We start from the raw sequence: 19,340 nt of genomic DNA on the forward strand, positions 1-19,340 counted from the left end.
GCCCAGACATCATTCAAATAACCATGCACATTTAACAATAAATCATGGCACATTCGTATTTCGTTTTCGTTAGCAAAACTCAAACACAAGACACTTATCATTCTTGCAATTTCGGCTCAATAGCCACACACAAAGAGCATGATTTTGATTTGCTTAAAACATGATCTAATCAAATCATAATTTAAGCTCTTTTACTCAAGAACTTACCTCGGATGTTGTCGAACGATTCCGATAGCTATTCGACCACTTTTTCCTTCCCTTTATCGGATTTAGTTCCCCTTTGCTCTTGAGCTTAATTAAACAAATAAATTGATTTAATCATTTGAGCATCGAAAAGAGGAACACAAGGCACTTAGCCCATATTTATACATTAGACATTAAAGTCACATATGTACGGAATCATGAATCAAACTCAACATTTTGGCTAATTTTCCCCCTTGGCCGAATTTTCTAAGCCAAGACAAAAGCATCAATATGCTTGCCTCTGACCGAATACATGCAACACCAATCTCCTTCCTATGGCCGAATATGCACGTCTATGTTGGGGCCGATTGCAACACTTAATACATTCTACAAGTATGGTCACTTGTATTGACTAAACACCATTTTGTTTCAAGTTCAAAACTTGGCTAATACACACATATATACACTAGTAAAGCATCCTCTCCCTTTCCATCAATTTAACACATGCATTACTCATTAATATACAAAAATTATATTCGGCCTTAGCACACAACTTGCTAGCCGATTCTTCTCCATCTAGCAACCAATGCACATATGTGCTCACTCAAAAATGCTAAAAAGAAGATTCAAGAATCATCAATCCACCATCACATGCATCATTAACAAGCTTCATATTTAGCATGCAATGGCATTAACACAAAATCCACCTAGGCCGAATATCATCCCCATGACATAGCAAAGATTTGAACCATGGGCTAATTAGAACTCAAGCTAGCAACTAAAAACATGCATGAATCTCATGGCACAACCTCAAACATACCTTGATCTAGATACAAGTATGGCCAAACCTCCTCCTAATCCTCTTCCAAACCAAACATGAAGCAAGAACTCCTTCCTCCTTCCTTATAATTTTCAGCCAAAAGAAGATGAAAAAGGATGAACAAAATTTTTCTTTTCTTTTCTTTAACTCACGGAAATGGGGGGGAACAACCACACATTTTTTTTTTGTTTTCATCATATTCCCTTTCATTATTTTATGCCCATGCTCCTTATTTTATCATACTTCCCATGACACACTAACTCAACATGTTTATGACATGTTCTTGCCCATCACACTTGGTCTACCATGCTTGTCATGGCCGGCCACTACTAATAGAGGGGGGAAATTGACATGCAAGTCCCCCCTTTTTCAACATGCACTAATAGGTCCTTATGCTTTGACCTATCACATTTCAAAATTTTCTCACATAAGTCCTATTTACTAAAACTCACATGCAATCGACTAAATCGAAGCTTGAAATTTTCACACATTCATAATTACATATTCTAGACAATAAATATCACATTCGAACATTTCGGTGACTCAGTTTAGCGGTCCCGAAACCACTTCCCGACTAGGGTCAATTTTGGGCTGTCACAGGCTAGATCGGCAAAAGCCGAAAAGCTGAAATGCCGAAAAATTGGTATTTTGGGCACTTGCGAGTGTGCGAATGCTCGTAAGACGTATGGGTAATTATTACTGGTAATCGAAAGTGATAAAACTGTGGTACGCGCGATTTCTTGCGTTTTGATATTTTGGGCTTAATGGGCCAAAACTGTGTTAATGGGCCAACGGGCCCAATTCGGTAAGAACGCTCGGTAAGTGTTTTTGGCTAAACGTAATGGCTACGATATGCATGAAAACCTTAGAAATAGTTAGATGTACTAGAATACCCCTATGTATGCAAAATTACCATTATACCCCTATGTATGCAAAATGACCTTTATACCCCTAGGGTTAATTTTGTCTGAAAAGCATGATGAATTAAATCTGTATGATGTATGCCATAAATGTATATCTGTTGCATGGGGACATGGGTTATATTATGGAGGAAGCGTCCTGGTGGCTATGCCACAAATTATCTGTTCTGGTGGCCCTGCCACGTATATCTGTTCTGGTGGCACTACCACAAAATATCTGTATCTGGTGACTCTGTCACATTTTCTGTATCTGGCAGCCATGCTGCATATTTCTGTGGCGTGTAGCGGTTGGGTGGGTCGAGTAGTCTCCCCACATGGTGAAAGGATGGTATGGGGGTGTATGTGGTTGGATATGGTTGGGTTTCTGCATAAGCATGATATATCTATTCTGGTCTGTTCTGGGCCTACGGGCTTTATTCTGATATCTGTTCTGAGCTGAGGCCAACTTATTCTGTCTCTGTGGTTTGAACTCATTTAGGCTATGGTTGGGTTGAATTACACACTGAGTTTCCCAAAACTCACCCATTATTTTCATCCTCGCAGGTAATCCTCAACCATAGTGGGCTTGGAGGTGTGAGGGATTTGGACTGGCCACATGTTTCTACGAACCTGGTTTCTTTCTGGTGAACTGGACGTCCTTTTAATTTCATCTATGGTTTTGGGTTTTAAGTGTAATAAGGCCTTTTAATTATTTTTATGGTTTTGTTTTACTTTTATTATTTTATTTTACTATGATGAAAAAAACTATGATGACTAAGGAAAATGAGTTAGCTTTAGGACGCGTTTTCAAAAACATTAAGGGATTTCAAAATAACACGATTACAAGTAAGACTTCCGCTAAGCAAACGTTTTCAAACTTAATCATTTTCTTAAGATAGACATAACCAGACGGTTTTCTCAAAATTATACGAGTCGTTAAGGTGTGGCAATGGTGGTGTGCATGTCTAGGATTGGATCCGAAGGGAGCTTGGTACTTAAGCAGTCCAACAGACTCACCTCCTCTTTTCCTGGTTTCCTACCTGGTGCACAGCTTCTATTCACTTTAACCTACTTTTGAAAGTATCTTTTACAACACCAACTAAGTTTTCCAAACTAAGTAATACGGAATGTTTTGAACGCATCGATGTGGCATACCAGATCCGGTCCTAACGTCTAGGCCGGGTTTGGGGTGTTACATTAGCCCTTTTTAGAAAAACCACTAAATTTTCCTTTTACGTGATTAAGTCCTTTTATTTAATCGAACACCTAAATGACAAAATTAAATCACGAAATTTTCATAGATATAAATTCACACAAAATAAACACAGAAAATAATTTTTTAATTATTTTTCTGACTCGAATTCGTGTTCCCAAAACCATCGTTCTGATTAGGGTCTAAATCGGGCTATTACACTGTATTCTTGATATGTTGCTGAAATGAAAAAATTTGCTTAATACAATAATAGTAATTAGTGAAATCTTTATTTTTTCCATTCAAATATGTTTCTTACTCCTCCTATTACCATTCTTACTAAGAATAATTTAAATGGGGATAACTTTTAAGAATGAAAATAAAATTTGCTAGTAGTTCTCAGTTGTGAGAAACACAAATTCGTTCTTGAAAAAATGTGCCATCTTGAAGCTCAGCCTAAAGCGAGAAATCACTGGAGAGATTCTGACTCGATTGCTCGATGTTATATGTTAGCGAGCATGAGCAGTGTGTTGTAAAAGCAACACGAGAATTTATGTACTGCCAAAGAGATCATGACAAATTTAGAGGATTTTCTCAGAAGCTAAGTCACATTGGCTCAAAAATACACTATTACAAATTTGATGAATTCTCAACAGAAAATTGGCTCTCCAGCCAAAGAACATATGCTTAAGCTTATGGGATTCTTTGCAGAAGTGGAGGAGAATGGGGCTGAACTGGATGTGAACACTTAAATTGAAATAGTGTTCAAATCCTTAACCAAGGAGTTTGCTGGTTTTAGGGTTGCTTACAACTTGGGGAACAAGGCACTTATATTGACTTAGCTCATAAAGGAATCACAATCTTAATAGTTGATGCTTAATGGTGGTAATCTGGATCAGGAGAAACCTGAGGCAAACTTAGTTGTGGGCCCCTCATCCTTTAAGAGGAAATAAAAAGCTAAGGGAAAGAAGAAATTGACTAAGTCTTCAGTTCCACCTCGTGTGGTTAGGAAGAAGGCTAAGAAGTCAAAATATCGTAAAAAGATCAAGTGTTTCTTTTGAAATAAAAAAGGGCATTTAAAATCAAACTGTAAGGAGTATTTGGATTACCTAGCCAAAAAGGGCAAAGGTATAGAACCCTTTGTGGTTGAAGCTTGCTTAGTGGAAGAATCAATTAACAACTAGGTTATTGATTCTAGATCCACTAACCATATGTGTGTTTCTTTACAAGGGTTCAGTGAAATGAGAAATCTGCGTGATAGGAACCTCTCGTTGCGGACCAGAGATAGGAGCTATGTTTCAGCCAAAATAGTGGGAAAAGTTATTTTACACTTTGATAATTTTAGGAACATTGTTTTAAAGAACGTGTTTTATGGGCCTCGTTTTAAGAGGAATTTAATTTATGTACCATGTTTATTTTATGACAGTTATATTGTGACATTCAATAAAAGGATTACTATTCATAGAAATCGTTCTTTATCTGTAATAGATGGATGGTAAACAATCACTATGTTATCAAACCAAATAACTACTCTATGCTTCAAATTAAAATAGTGAATAAAAAGTTTAAAACTTCTCACTTTAATGATGGGTACCTATGGCGCTTAAGACTTGGTCATATTAACCAAAAAAAACATCATTACACTCGTGAAAGATGGTCCCTTAAGTATGTTTAAGGAAGTTAGTCTTCCACAATGTGAATCTTGCTTGGAAGGTAAAATGACTAAGATGTAACAACCCGTTTTAGGGCCAAATCAAAACAATGGTTTTGGGACTACGAATCTGACATAGAAATATTTATTTTATTATATTTTTGTGGTCTACAATGTCTGGAATTGTTTCATGAAAATTTCGTTCGAAAATTTTATCAATTGGGCACTTAATTTAGCTAAAAGGAATAAATTGTAATAGGTGCAAAATGTATGTTATAGAAGCTAGAAGAGTCTAATTGCTATGAAATTTTAAATTAGAGGTCCTTAAATGGTAATTAGACCATTTTAGTTTAAGTTGGACAAAAATGGACATGGTAGGATAAAATGGCAAAGTTATAAGTAAAGGGCATTTTAGTCAATTGTCAAATAAAGACAAAATTTACTAAATAAAACATCTCCATCATCTTCAATTTCATCCTTTGGCCAAAATTTACAAGAGGAAGGCATAGCTAGGGTTTTTCAAGCTTGAAAGCTTGATTGTAAGCCGTTATAGCCCCGTTTTTAATGATTTTCATGTTTTTGAGATCCTTGTAACCTAATCTAGCTATTTCAATGACTAATTTGAAAGAAAGATGAAGTTTAAAATTTTACCCATGTTAGATATTTGTGTATTTTGATGTTTAATGGAATAAAATGCATGTTTGGTGTTAGAAAAACAACTTTTGCTAATTGATTTTTGGTAAAAATGTCAAAAAGAACTTATTTGTAAAAGTTATAAAATAAGTAGTAAAAGTGTGATTAAGTGGAAAATTTATGAAAATGGTTCAGCTAGGCTTGAGTTTTGAAGAAATTTAATACATTTCAATTTAAGACCTAGGGACTAAATTGTAAAGATGTGAAATATTAGGGGAAAAATTGTAATTTTACCATAATATGATTTTTGGGCCAAATTGAATAATGTGAATATTAAATGAGTTAAATTTTTTTATTATAAATCAAGAAAAAGGAGGTTCGGACCTAGACCGGGGGAAAAACAAAGTGTTTGACGATTAGGTCCAATTCTACTATTTTTGTACCAAGGTAAGTTTGTATGTAAATAATGCATTGTTTTGTTTATATTTTAAATGCTTTAATATTGTATGAATTGTGATTGACTCTTTAGATGTATTTGAAAGAGTTTTTAACAAGCGAGAAATCCCAGTTGAACCTTAGGAATAGAATTGGATACGAGTGACATGTCACTAAGAACCCATGTATATATGAGATTATGTACTCCGGGTGCTAGTCTTGTACATCCTACCGGTGGCTGGGTAGTCTGGCATGTGTTGCGGATACCTGATAGCTTGTGTGAGCAACACTGTGTAGCTACATTCTGACTGACAGCTTGTGTGAGTAGGCCCGTGAATAGCTTGAGAATGAGCCCAAATGTATTATGAGATATGAGGTAGCTTCGCTACATATATGACACTTATGTGAAAGATTTTTGAGTATTCGTTAATATTCCAAGTGTTCAACGGGAATGTCAAAGTTATGAAAGGATATGGTTATGTTGCGAGTTGGTACAGGTATGTACGTAAAGCTCATAAGTAATGAGCTCGTTACGTGATGAACTCTTGATAGGATTGTGATGAGTAAGTTATGACTATGAGATTTTGATAATGTTTATGCTAATCTTCATCATGTTAATTGTATGTTAATTGTGTGATTATTATGCTAATTATTTGCATAGGAACTAACTAAGCTATATAGCTTACTCCCCTTTCTTTCCCTTGTCTTATAGTGTCACCAAGCTAGCTCGGGGTTCGGAGAACTTCAGAGATCCACTCACACTATCAACAATTATTTTGGTACCAATGAATTCAACATTTTGAGTTATGGCATGTATAGGGGACTTGGCCATTTTGTTATGTGCCATAATTGATTTGGCCAAATGTGTTGGCTTATATTGGTTAGTAATTCATTTTGTATAAGGTCATTGGAAATGGGCTAATATTGGTGATACGTGATATTCGTAACAGGTTTTAAAAATTTATAATTAATCGTTCTTGAAACTAACTATTATCACAATAAAGGCAAGTATACCTATCGAACAATAGTATAGCTTTAGCAAGACTGAATTGTCGAACCCAAAGGAACCAATAGTACTAGTAATTACTTTCTTTTTATTATCTAGCCTAAAAATTAAGGGATTTTTTTTATCTAAACTAATTAACTAAACTAAGGGTGCACAGAGAGAAAATTGGGAAAAGCTTTTAGGAAAGCTCGGTTGATTAAGACAATACCCAAGGAAAAATCCACCTACACTTCACTTGTTATTTGACTCTGAATCAGAGATTTATTCATTTGACTTGATCTGTAGAAATCCCTAAGTTATATTATTATCTCTCGAGAGACTAATAACGTCTAACCCTAGGTTGATTAATTGAAATCTCTTTCTAATTAACACCCTAGTGTTGCATTAGTTCGATCTATGGACTCCATTATTAGTTTTCACCCTAATCTGGCAAAACCTTGTCACCCTATCTCTAGGCGTGCAATCAACTCCGCTTAATTACGATAAAATTACTCTTAGACAAGGACTTTTGCTCCTCTAAATAAGTGCATTAACTTGAATCAATATCCTGAAATATTAAAACAAGAATTAAGAACACATAATTAAGAACAAGTCAAATATTTATCATACAATTTAGATAATAATAAGAAGATCCGTCTTAGGTTTCATTCCCCTTAGGTATTTAGGGGTTTAGTTCATACTTATGAAAGAAAACATCTCAAAATAATAAAGATAACAAAACATAAAGAAAACCCAAAACTCCTGAAGGAAATTGAAGGGATATCTTCAGTCTGGATGATGAATCCGACTTTTGAGATGGATCAATTGGCTTTCCTTAAGTAATTCCTTGCCTCCTACTCTCTGTGTCCATTCTAAGTGCCTCCTCATGTGTTTAAATAGGCTTTAGAATGCCTAAAAGCTCTCAAGAGTGGCCTTTTCCTAATAGGACTGTACTTGGGCTCGACAGGGACATGCCCGTGTACGATTGCTTCAGACTGTGGTCAAGGCTGTTAAATAGGCACGGACGTGTGGTCTACCCGTGTGAGTCGTTCTTTGATTCTGCCAAATGGACATGGCCGTGTGGCCTACCCGTGTGAGGAAGTCCAGGCCGTGTTGATTTCCCATGTTGGACCGTTTTCTCCGTTTTTGGCCCGTTTCTCGCTCTTTTTACTCTCCTATGCTCACCTAAGTATAAAACATGAAATTAAAGGATTAGGAGCATCGAATTCACCAAATCTAAGGAGAAATCATCCATAAATGTGCTAAGCATGGGATAAAAATATGTATAAATTACGGTTTATCAAATACTCCCACACTTAAGCGTTTGCTTGTCCTCAAGAAAAATCTTCAACTCACAATCAAAATAAATTCTTCTCAACTTATAATCCCTGTCGATAATATCTCAAAATAAACCATAAGTAATCATACATTGAGGATTCAACTAGAAGAACATCAAAGTTTCAAACATTCCTAGTTGAGCATTTCATCACGAAAACATAAGTGTCTCCCCTCATTTAAGTGATTACCTTTGATTCAAAATATCACAAAGTTTAAAATCCTCACTAAAGATTCACTCAAATCACTCAAGGTGTTTAAGGACAATAAATGAAGCACTCATTAGTCAATATGAAAAGTTATTACCATAGGCTTGCAAGAAAATCAAATCTCCACCACTATATATTGAGATGATATGTCAATCAAAAGGTCTTTAGAAGGTTGTAACGTGGCTTTGGTTAGGGTTATGGTCATAAGCTAAAAGAAAAGGTTAGAATCGAGATTGAATTGAAAAATTACCTAACTAGAAAAATAGCTAATCATTAATTGAATACAAGTTAGCTTCTTCTTAGAATATGGAATTAACACTTAAGCTCAAAAAAACAACGAATTACTACTAATATGTATGTATGTATTGTATTTTTTTATCATACAATTCAAATAACATAGGCTAACTATCAAAAATAAAACATAGCTAAGCAATTTATTCAAATCAAATCTCGACAAAAATAGGGATCAAATTAATTTAAGGGATTTCAACAATAATGGGTTATGGGTTAATATTAAAGGTAAATTAATGGATGAATTATTAGGCTCAAGGGGGTTTACTAAGGGTTAATTATGAAGGTAGGCTTTTATGGAGTGAGTGGGTTAAACCTAAGTGCCTTTATCATCTTGACATATCAAACCAAAGGTATGGTCTTGACATGTATAATCAAGCAAGTTCTAGAATAACAGGTCAATATTGACATACTCAAGGCAACAATGAAAGTGAGCATGAAAGAAATAATAGATGCTCTAAAGGCTCAAGATCTCACAAAAATTATGGCTTTTTGATGTTTAAACCTGTGATCTTCAACTCAATATAATACCTAAACTTGGGGAAACAACCAAAAAAAACTTTTAATTCTCAAAAATCAACTTATCATGCTTGATTCTCTACTTCCTTAAAGTTTAAACAATCAATGCATAAATGCCTATGTTTTAATTCAAGACATATTAATAAAAATCATAAATTAATCAAAATTCATTCTAATGATGATATGAGAAAATTATTTGAGAACAAGACAAAATTTAGGGATTTTTCTGATAATGATATAAAAGGCCCCCCCACACTTAAGATGTACATTGCCCTCAATGTACAAAGTTAGATTTATTGAATTATATAGATATAAATATCATAAGATAGGGAGAGGAGTGAAACTTCCTGAATGATGAATGGAATCCTTGAATTGGAGTTATGGAGAATAATCGGCCAAGGCAATGATGAGATTGGACAAGGATACTCTGGTGGTGATAGAGGTTAGGCTCCACAACCACAATGGCCAGCGAAGAGGTTATCGTGGTGGTCGGGCAGGACATGGTAGTCGTAGAGAACGTTTTCCAATGGAGTTGCAAGTTCCTAAGTAATAGTGAGCTTTAGAGCTCTTTATAACTGTGATAGAATCAGGAACTTCTCTTAGGAAATATAAAGAAGCACAATTACTCGTAAAGAAATAGGTGAATAAAAATTATAAAATCTCAAGATAAAATAAAAATAGTATTAAAGGGAAATAAAAAGTAATTTCAAAATATAAATAAAGATAAAAATTAAAAAAAAAGTAAAAATAAATAATAGGTGTTTATAAAGAAATTAGGGCACACGGGCGTGTTGCACGGTCATGTCATTCTTCCTTCACTTCTTCCACGCCTGTGTGTATAGGTGCACGCCCGTGTTGGTTTATCAGTCTTGAGCATGGATGGTGCGCACGGGCATGTCGCACGTCCATGTTAAATTCTCAGTTTCAACCACGGCTTCAAGACACGAGCATGTTGCACGCCTGTGTTGTTTTGATAGGTCCACCCACGGCTACGTCCCACGCCCTTGCCAACTTACCGCATCCCGTGTTTGGGAAAAATTTTACCCTATTTTCACATGGCCATATCGCACGATCGTGTCTCCGCTCGTGGTGTGAGCATGGCCTAAGGCACGGCCGTGTGCCTGGCCGTGTGGTTCTGGAAAACCTGTGGCCAAGTACTCAGTTAGTGATTAAATGTTAAGAACTAAAAATTAAAGAAGTTAACACCGTTAGTGCTTGGGTTGCCTCCCGAAAAGTGCTTATTTATAGTCTAAGCTCGACTTACCTTTCTGCTGCATGGTCATGGTGGTGCTGGGAATTTACACTCCTCCTCCCTGCTATCAATTTTATCAAAATAAGGTTTTAAACGAGTACTATTTACCTTACAAGTGCCGAATTTAGGATGAATTACCTCGACTGTACCGTATGGAAAAATATTGAGTACCGTGAAAGGAATTTCTCCATTAGATTTAGAACTGGCAATATGAGGATCTGCTACATCTAGTAGTACTCTGTCTCCAACCTTAAGTTGATTTGGTGGAATATTGAGCTCGTCAAGGCGTGGTTTTGGTTTATGTGTCCGCCATTCATCTAGTTCCTCAACTCGTAGCCTTTGTTCTTCACATATAGGTTCTTTTTTGTTGCTTGAACAAGGCTTATGTGCGCTCTTCGAACCTATTTTCTGCACAGAGGGTTTCACTACATGATCAGTACTAGTAGTATGATTTATGCAATCATCCTCGATTTTTGAGGTGTTACTCAAATTACGAGCTTGAAGAGTGATTGTTTCATCACCCAAATGAAGTCTGAGTTCACCTATACCAACATCAATTATCGTTGTAGAAGTTGCAAAAAAAGGCCTCCCTAAAATTAAAGGCACGTTACTATCCTCCTTCATGTCTAGAACAACGAAATCAACTAGGAATATAAATTTGCCAATTTTAACGAGTATATCTTCAATAAAACCCCTAGGAAATCTGATTGTTTTATCTGCTAATTGAATGTTCATCCTAGTTTGGTTGGGTTTCCCAAGACCTAGTTGCTTAAACATTTTGTAAGGCATGATATTGATACTAGCCCCTAAATCAGCCAAGGCATTATTAACATCGAAGCTACCAATTAAACAAGGAATCGTAAAACACCCTGGATCTTTCAATTTGTTGGCTAGCTTATTCTGTAGAATGGCTGAGCAAACTGCATTCATCTCCACATGCGACGCCTCGTCTAACTTACACTTATTTGCTAAAAGCTCCTTCAAAAATTTGACTGTGTTCGGCATCTGCGAAACAGCCTCAATAAACGGTAAGTTAATATGTATTTTCTTTAAAATTTTAAGGAATTTACTGAATTGTTCATCTAAGTGGTCTTTCCTTGTCGCATTGGGGTATGGTACACGTGTTTTGTACTCTTTACTTACCTGTTTTTGGTCATTGTGGTCCACCTCACATTTACCTTTACTTACCACAGTTTCTTACCTCGATTCTATTTCAGGTGCAACTAACCCTTCCTCGTCTTGGATGGTAATTGCATTGAGTTGTTCCCTTGGGTTAGATTCAGTGTTACTCGGTAGGCTACCTTATGGTTGTTCAGAAATCAATTTGGCAAGTTGGCCTATCTGAGTTTCGAGCCCTTGGATCAACGCCTGCTGATTCTTAAGTGCTGTTTCGGTATTTTGAAAGCGAGTTTTCGACACCGAGATAAAATTTATTAGCATCTCCTTAAGGTTCGGCTTCTTTTCTTGTTGGTAAGGTAGTCGTTGGAAGCCTGGAGCTGGTGGTGTTCTTTGATTCCCTTGGCCTCCCCATAAGAAGTTTGGGTGGTTCCTCCGTCCTTCATTGTAAGTGATGCTATAGGGATTATTTTGAGGTCGAGGATTATCACCTATATAATTTAATTGCTCATTTTCCATGTTGTGCCCATAAAGTGGGTATTCTAAATTGCTCATTCCTCCTCCACTTACATTGCATTGCATTACTGGGTGAACCTGTGAAGAACCAAGAAAACCGTCAATTTTTCTATTCAAAAGTCCTACTTGATTAGAGAGCGTGGTGACCGAATCGACGTTAAAAACCCTTGCTGCTTTTGTTGGTTTTATCCTCATGACTTGCCACTGATAATTATTCAGTGATATCTCTTCTATGAATTCATAAGCATCTTCAGGTATCTTATTATTGATAGTCCCACCAGCGGCTGCGTCAACCATCTGTCTAGTTGAAGAATTTAGGCCATTGTGAAAAGTTTGAACCTGTAGCCAGAGTGGTAACCCATGGTGAGGGCACCTTCTTAATAGTTCCTTGTATCTCTCCCATGCATCGTAAAAGTGTTTCTGGATCCATCTGCACAAAAGAAGAGATATAATTCCTTAATTTAGCCATTTTAGCCGGCGGAAAATATTTTAGTAAAAACTTTTTAATCATTTGTTCCCAAGTAGTGTTTGACCCTCGTGGTAATGAGTTCAACCACTTTTTAGCCTTATTCCTTAATGAAAACGGAAATAACCAAAGACGAATGGCATTATCAGAGACGCCATTGATTTTAAATGTGTCGCAGAGTTCTAGAGAATTCGCCAAGTGAGTGTTTGGATCCTCATCCTGCAAACCGTCAAACTAAACAAACTGCTGTATCATTTGAATTGTGTTAGGTTTCAGTTCAAAATTATTTGCAGCAATAGCAGGCCTAACTCTACTTGACTCAGTTCCTGTTAAATTTGGTTTAGCATAATCATACATAGTGCGTGGAGCAGGATTCTGATTTATTGGGTTTGCAGCAATCGTAGAAGGTAGCGGATTTTCCTGATTTTCAGCCATCTCCTCGGTTGTGGTTTGAATATCGTCCTCTTGCTCTTCCTCTGTGTATCTTAAGCTTCGCCTTATTTCTCTTCAGTTTCTGCGAGTTGTGCGCTCGATCTCACTATCAAAAAGTAACGGTCCTGACGAGTTTCTTCTGGTCATAAACTAGAAAATCCTGTCAGACACGAATAAAAGAGAAAATTAGAAAATAAAATAAAAATTTAAATTGCAAATAAAGTAAAATGGCTAAATTAATAAAAATGAGTGTTCCTAATATCTTAGTTCCCCGACAACGGTGCCAAAAACTTGATACGTGATATTCGCAACAGGTTTTCAAAATTTATAATTAATTGTTCTTGAAACTAACTATTATCATGATGAAGGCAAGTATATCTATCGAACAGTAGTATAGCTTTAGCAAGACTGGATTGTCGAACCCAAAGGAACCAAGAGCTCTAGTAATTACTTTCTTTTTATTATCTAAACTAATTAACTAAACTAAGGGTGCACAGAGAGAAAATTGGGAAAAGCTTTTTGGAAAACTCGATTGATTAAGACAATACCTAAGGAAAAATCCACCTAAACTTCACTTGTTATTTGACTTTGAATCAAACGATTTATTCATTTGACTTGATCCGTAGAAATCCCTAAGTTATATTATTATCTCTCAAGAGACTAATAACGTCTAACCCTAGGTTGATTAATTGAAATCTCTTTCTAATTAACACCGTAGTGTTGTATTAACACGATCTATAGACTCCCTTATTAGCTTTCACCCTAATCCAGCAAAATCTTGTCACCCTATCTCTAGGCGTGCAATCAACTCTGCTTAATTACGGCAAATTTACTCTTAGACAGGGACTGTTGCTCCTCTGAATAAGCGCATTAACTTGAATCAATATCTTGGAATATTAAAACAAGAATTAAGAACACATAATTAAGAACAAGTCAAATATTTATCATACAATTCAGATAATAATAATAAGATCCGTCGTAGGTTTCATTCCCTTTAGGTATTTAGGGGGTTTAGTTCATAATTATGAAAGAAAACATCTCAAAATAATAAATATAACAAAACATAAAGAAAACCCAAAACTCCTGAAGGAAATTGAAGGGAGATCTTCAGTCTTGACAATGAATCCAGCTTCTGAGATGGATCAATCGGCTTTCCTTGAGTAATTCCTTGCCTCCTACTCTCTGTGTCAATTCTAAGTTCCTCCTCAGGTGTTTAAATAGGCTTTAGAAAGCCTAAAAGCTCTCAAGAGTGGCCTTTTCCGAATAGGACTATACTTGGGCTCGACAGGGACACGCCCGTGTACAATTGCTTTAGATCATGGTCAAGGATGTTAAATAGGCACGGGCGTGTGGTCTACTCGTGTGAGTCATGCTTCGATTCTACGAAATGGACATGGGCGTATGGCCTACCATGTGAAAAAGTCCAGGCCGTGTTGATTTCCCATGTTGGCCCGTTTTCTCCATTTTTTGGCCTGTTTCTCGCTCTTTTTACTCTCCTATGCTCATCTAAGTATAAAACATGAAATTAAAGGATTAGAAGCATTGAATTTGTAACACCCCGAACCCGAGACCGACACCGGAGTCGGACACGAGATGTTAACAAACTTTGAAAAATTTTTCCAGACACTGCCCAGTCTGAGTACTAGTCGCTTCAAAAATCATATCTTGAGTTTCACAACTCGAAAATAAGTTTTGTGATTTTTCCCTAAAACTAGACTCACGTCCCCATCTATGTATTTTTTTCTAGAATTTTTGGTCGGGCCAATTAGTACAGTTTATTAGTCAAAGTCTCCCATGTTACAGGGGTCGACTACACTGACCTTTTCTCATTACGACTTGGATATCTCTCTGCACAGAGCTTCAATACTGATGCCGTTTGTTTCTATGGAAACTAGACTCAGAGAGGAATCCATACATATATGGTATGACTCCTAATTATCTCTGGTCAATTTATAGTGAATTTCCAAAGTCGGAACAGGGAATCCAGAAACTGTTCTGGCCCTGTCCCACAAGAACCTGAATATCTCTTAATGTACTGTTCATATGATTGTTTCGTTACTTTCATATGAAAGTAGATTCATCAAGGTTCGATTACATAATTTATTCACTATTTAATTCCACTCCTACGAATTCTTGTGATTTTTCCAATCCACACCACTGCTGCTGTCAGCCTCTGTTTTCAAAGTAAACCTTACCTATTTTCGGGGTTTCATGGACCAACTAGGGCCTTATCATACATATGCCCACATATGATCATACTTAGCCATTCCAATGGCTGATCATTTGCTCAACACTTCCATTCCAACTATAGTTACATCATGAAACCATTTATACATTCATAAACACGAATGGTCTAATGCCATACTCCACTTCTACAAGCCATTTTCGCATGGCTGTACACTTATACATTTCATAAAGTACTCGAAAGACAACAATGGGTAGTCCTATACATGCCATATCAAAATTCAACCAAAATAGTACCCAAAAGAGCCTTTGATAGTGTGGGCGACTTCGACTTCAAGATCCCGAGTCCGATAGCTGGAGAACCAAAAAATCTATAAAACAGAGGAGCAATGGAACGAAGTAAGCAATTTATGCTTTGTAAGTTTTGAGCAAGAAATTCCAGCATAAACAAAGAATAACACACATTTAGCTAAATGGAATATTTTATAATACGCAATTTACCGATATCAAACTTGCTTCACAACATTCACAACCCTTACGTACATACACAATAGACTAACTTAGCCGAAGGCCGGTAGCTCGTTTATCAACTGAGCGAACATTTATTTGTAAGGGCTCGATTAAATTCAACACATACGTAACATATCCCCATATTGGGATGTTTTTCGAGTATTCGCTGGAATTTTACAGCAAGCTCATTCATTACCAAATCACGTACCTTCGGGATTTAACCGGATATAGCTCCTCGTTCAAATGCCTTCGGGACATAGCCCGGTTTTAGTAACTCACACAATGCCTTCGGGACATAACCCGGATTTAACAACTCGTACGAATGCCTTCGGGACTTAACCCGGATTTAATAACTCGCACGAATGCCTTCGAGACTTAACCCGGATTTAGTATCTCGCACAAAGGCCTTCGGATCTTAGTCCGGATATATTCACTTAGCACAAAGCCTTCGGGACTTAGCCCGGACAGCATTCAATTAATCATGCACATTCATATTTCATTTTCATTTGCGAAACTCAAACACAAGGCACATATCGTCCTTGCACATTCGGCTCAATAGCCACACATAGAGCATGATTTAATCACATTGTAAATTTAAGCTCTCTTACTCAAGAACTTACCTCGGGTGTTGTCGAACGATTCCGCTAGCTATTCAACCACTTTTTCCTTCCCTTTATCGGATTTATTTCCCCTTTGCTCTTGAGCTTAATCAAACAAATAAATTGATTTCATCATTTAGGCATCAAAAAGATGAACACAAGGCACTTAGCCCATATTTATACATTAGACATTAAAGTTTCATACATGCAAAAATCATGCATCAACACAACATATTAGCTAATTTCTTTCCCCTTGGCCGAATATGCATGTCTATTTTTGGGGTCGATCTCAACACTTAATACACACATATACACACACTAGTAAAGCATCCTCCCCCTTTTCATCGATTTAACACATGCATTGCTCATCAACATGCAAAGTTACATTCGGCCTTAGCACACATCTTGCTAGCCGATTCTTCTCCATTTAGCAACCAATGCTCATATGTGCTCACACAAAAATGCTAAAAAGGAGGTTCAAGAATCATCAAGCCATCATCACATGCATCATTAACAAGCTTCATATTTTGCATGCAATGGCATTAACACAACCTCCACCTAGGCCGAATCTTAACTCATCCTCATGCCTCATCACCACAACATCAAACATCAACCAAGAATGATGCATCCATGGTCAAGTGCCATTTCCATCACATAGCAAGATTTAGACCATGGGCTAGGTAGAACTCAAGCTAACAACTAAAACATGCATGCATCTCATGGAACATCATCAAACATACCTTAGCCTAGCTACATGCATGGCCGAATCTCTTCACCTTTCTTCTTCTTTCCTCCTTAAAATTTTTGGCCAAGGATGAACCAAAGGATGAGAAATTTTTTTCTTTGTTTTTCTTTCTAATTTAGGCTAAATGAAGGTGAGAAAGGATGAACACAAATTTTTCTCCTTTCTTCTCTTTAGCTCACGGCAATGGGGGGGCAACCACACATTTTTTTTCTTTTGTTTCCATTTCTTTATTACCCATACTCCTTATTTTATTCTTCCATTAACAAAACATGTTTCATGACATGTTTTGCCCATCATTCCTTGTCATGGCCGGCCACTACTCCTTAGGGGGGGAAATTTGACATGCAAGTCCCCCCCTTTGTCCACATGCACTAATAGGTCCTCACACATTGACCTATCACATTTTAAAATTTTCTCACATAAGTCCTATTGACTAAATTCACATGCAATCGACTAAATCGAAGCTTGAAATTTTCACACATTCATAATTACATATTCTAGACAATAAATATCACATTCAACATTTCGGTGACTCGGTTTAGCGGTCCCGAAACCACTTCCCGACTAGGGTCAACTTTGGGCTATCACAGAATTCACCAAATCTAAGGAGAAATAATCCATAAATGATCTAAGCATGGGATAAAAATATGTATAAATTACGATTTATCAATTGGCTATAAGTATATTTATAAAATGATGTCTTTCATGAATGATGTGTTGATGTCTTGGTTGTGTATATTAGTTGTATGTATATGCTTGGATTGGTGCTATGTATTGCTGTGTAAGTGTGTGCATTAAAGGGTGGCAAAATGGCTTGGTAAATAGCCTTATTTTTGTCCACACGAGTAGACACACGGGCGTGTGTCTAGGCCATGTGCGACACACGGCTTGCCCCACGGATATGTGTTTAGGTCGTATGTCCCCTACACCCTAATTTTTGCAAAACAGAATTCCTAATATTGAGTACACAGGTAGAGACACGACTATGTGTCTCAGCCGTGTGAGGGCCACAGCCTTGGACTCGGGCGTGTGAAGTCTACACTTATTTAATGAAAAATCATAAATTTTAAATCAACCACACAGCCTAGCACACGGGTGTGTGACTTGGTCGTGTGTCTTCAATTTGTTCTTAGGTGACAAACAGAGAGTTACACGGGTTCGGGACACGAGCGTGTGTGACCACACAGCCTGCCCACATGGGCATGCGAACCCTGTTTAGTGGAAAAATTTTTAAGTTTTGTAAAATTTTCTAAAATTCTTGGTTTAGTCCCGAACCACTTCCAAAGCGTTTTTTGGGCCTCGTAGGCTCATATTAGGGACTTTATGATTGAACACAAAAATTTTTAATTTGGATGAAATTTTGTGGCTCGACAATGTATGTTTGTTCGTGTGATAAGTACGGTAATGCCTTGTATCATGTTCCGGCATTGAATACAGGTAAGGAGTGTCACATAAGAGGTCTTTTAATGCGAAAGGTACAATGGCCAACCAGGCTTTAGAACTTGTGCACACTAATGTATGTGGTCCCATGAGCATCAGTGTCTGAGGAAGTTATGATTATTACGTGACTTTTATCGATGACAATTCTCGATATGGATATATGTATCTAATGTACCGAAAAAGTGAAACCTCTGATAAATTTTGAGAGTTTTGTGTGGAAGTGGAAAAGCAATTAGATTTATTCATAAAGAATCTTCAATCTAACCAAGGTGGGGAATATTTTTCTGATGAGTTCTTAGGATACCTCATAAAGAATGAGATTTTATCCTAATTGACTGCATTGGGCACTCCACAGCAGAATGACGTAGTTGAGAAAAGGAATAAAGCCTTGCTTGACATGGTTTGTTCAATGTTAAGCTATTCATAACTTCCTACTTCCTTCTAGGGATATACGATTCAAATGGCTTGCTATATTCTGAATGATGTGCCAACCAAGTCTGCTTGTAAGACACCTTATGAAATGTGGCATGGAAAGAAACCCGCTCTAAATCACTTTAGAACAGTACACATTCTGGATAAGGATGCAAAGAAGTTGGATGTACGGACAGAATTGTGCATGTTTGTAGGATATCTAAAAGGAACAAAGGGAGGATTATTTTACAATCTGAAAGATATAACGATTAAAGTTTCTATTCATACTACTTTCCTCAAGGAAACCTACATGGATAACTTTAAACCTCGAAGTAAAGTGGTACTCGAGGAACTTTCGAGAGTGGTAGAATAATCATCGAGTTCAATTCTCGAGAAAGTTGTAGAAAGACTTGCAAACGGTCAACAACATAGGGGAATCCACCATAGTGGGAAAGTTTCTAAGAAACCATAATTCTTTATCTAGATGGTAGTATTTATAATATAAAAGCCAATCATG

General features: G+C 36.8%; 1 non-coding gene across 1 annotated transcript; it reads left to right on the forward strand.

The window, feature by feature from the left end:
* The first annotated feature begins 12,391 nt into the window (after positions 1 to 12,391).
* On the forward strand, positions 12,392 to 12,499 carry LOC121209001 (small nucleolar RNA R71). The gene has a single exon (XR_005904119.1). It is a non-coding gene; the product is annotated as a small nucleolar RNA R71 (small nucleolar RNA).
* Positions 12,500 to 19,340: the final 6,841 nt, after the last annotated feature.

This window comes from Gossypium hirsutum, chromosome A10 (assembly GCF_007990345.1).
Source record: "Gossypium hirsutum isolate 1008001.06 chromosome A10, Gossypium_hirsutum_v2.1, whole genome shotgun sequence".
Lineage (NCBI taxonomy): Eukaryota > Viridiplantae > Streptophyta > Magnoliopsida > Malvales > Malvaceae > Gossypium > Gossypium hirsutum.